Consider the following 1,727-nt stretch of genomic DNA (forward strand, 5'->3'; position numbering starts at 1 on the left):
GGGAAATAGAAGGTGTAAAGTCATAGAGCTGTGATTTCACCCCAGGCAGTTGGACCACAAAAACCAAGCCTTGTATGACATAATGAACGGTGCTGTCTTCAGATTATGTTACTCTGGCTGTAACTATTACGTAAGAGAAACATCTGTTTTATCATTTGGGATCACTGTCACTAGCAGTCACTCTGATGCTCATGGGCATATCCCCCCCATTCTGAGTGCAGACAGGCATGGTCCCATCCCACAAGGGCTACAAGGTCAGTTGAGGACAATGGCCTGAATTCACATTAATTACCTTGTAAGTGCTGCTGCCACTGAGCTATGACAGACCATGGAACACTGAATCTGAATTTAACAAGAGTGGTAAGTTACATTGGGCCACGATGTGTTCAAAAACAGTGTGGCATTATTGAGAGCAGTGTACAGCAATTCCACCCCAGGCATGCACCTAGACAGGTTTTCTCAAGGTGAGGTCCCTGGACCGCAGCAGCAACAGCACCTAGGGATTTATTAAAAATGCACATTCTCAGGCCCAGTCCCACAAATACTGCATCAGTAGCTCTATAATGGGGCGAGCAGTCTCCACATTAGAAGGTCCCAGGGATTCTGCTGCTCCACGGACTGATGACTTCCTTGTGCATGGGCACCAGAAGACATGAAAAAGAATATTCGTAGAAGATCTTTTAGTATCAACTGAAAGGAAAAATCACATACACACAAATGACCCAAATGTTTATAGGTGATTGCAGTGTGCAATATAATTGTTAAAATTGTAATACATGAATCTCAAGTGTATATGTATAATATCTACAGATTGGTGAAGCTCTTTTTTTTCCACTGTGAGAAGCTGCTTCCAAGGGAGGTTATTGACCTTGACCACCCCACTGAAGAGCAATGGGGAGCCACAGTAGACTCTTGAGCAGGAGAGTGACATGAAGAAAGTGGCATGTGGTGATTTTAAAGCCCGTATCTTATAGCTCCTGCATCTGAATCATCTGTGTACCTGTTGCTTTTCCACTTGGTTTTCAGTACTCTGGTCCCTTTTTATAGCATACCTTTTACTTTTTTTGACATTGAACCCTGTGGATAAATTATTGTGGGGGCACTGGATGGAGTTATGTACTCCAAAGAGGGTGGGTCTTAATTCTTACAGGCAGATATTTTCAGCAGATTACTGGGCCCTGGTTAAGGCTTGCTTCTAGGCCTCATGAGAGCTGGTCTGTTTCCGAGAGTGTGGCTGGTCTTCCCGGGAAGTGCACGCACTGCACTCTCAGAGGAAAGCCTGTGCTGTCTGCTCGGCCTCCACCTCTGCAGGTGTGATCTACAGCCTGTTTCTCGCAGTGCCACATGGGGTTGCTGAACGCGTGCTCAGCTCCTTATCGTCCAGGTGCTCTTTTCTGCTGGTTCTTGCAGTTTTCCTGGCTTGGGCAGCTTAGGGTTGGCCACAGTCTCCGAGGACTTGTACTAGTATTTTGATCTCCTTTTCTGCAGGGTTTCCCCTCAAGTCTCAGATGGTTTGGATCCCTGTCTGCTCAGCTCAGCAAGCCTGTTACTTGCTGCTTTTATGCCAGTGGGGGGCGAGCCTGCAGCTCGAAGGGGTATTGTTTCCCTTCCCTCAAGGGTCAGAGCCCCATGTCCTACCAGTACTGGCTGTCCTCCAAATGTCTCAGCATATGCATGTCTATGTTTATGTTTGTCCACATTTTTAAAATTTATTGATTTTTAGAGAT

This window comes from Miniopterus natalensis, chromosome 18 (assembly GCF_054644295.1).
Source record: "Miniopterus natalensis isolate mMinNat1 chromosome 18, mMinNat1.hap1, whole genome shotgun sequence".
Classification (NCBI taxonomy): Eukaryota; Metazoa; Chordata; class Mammalia; order Chiroptera; family Miniopteridae; genus Miniopterus; species Miniopterus natalensis.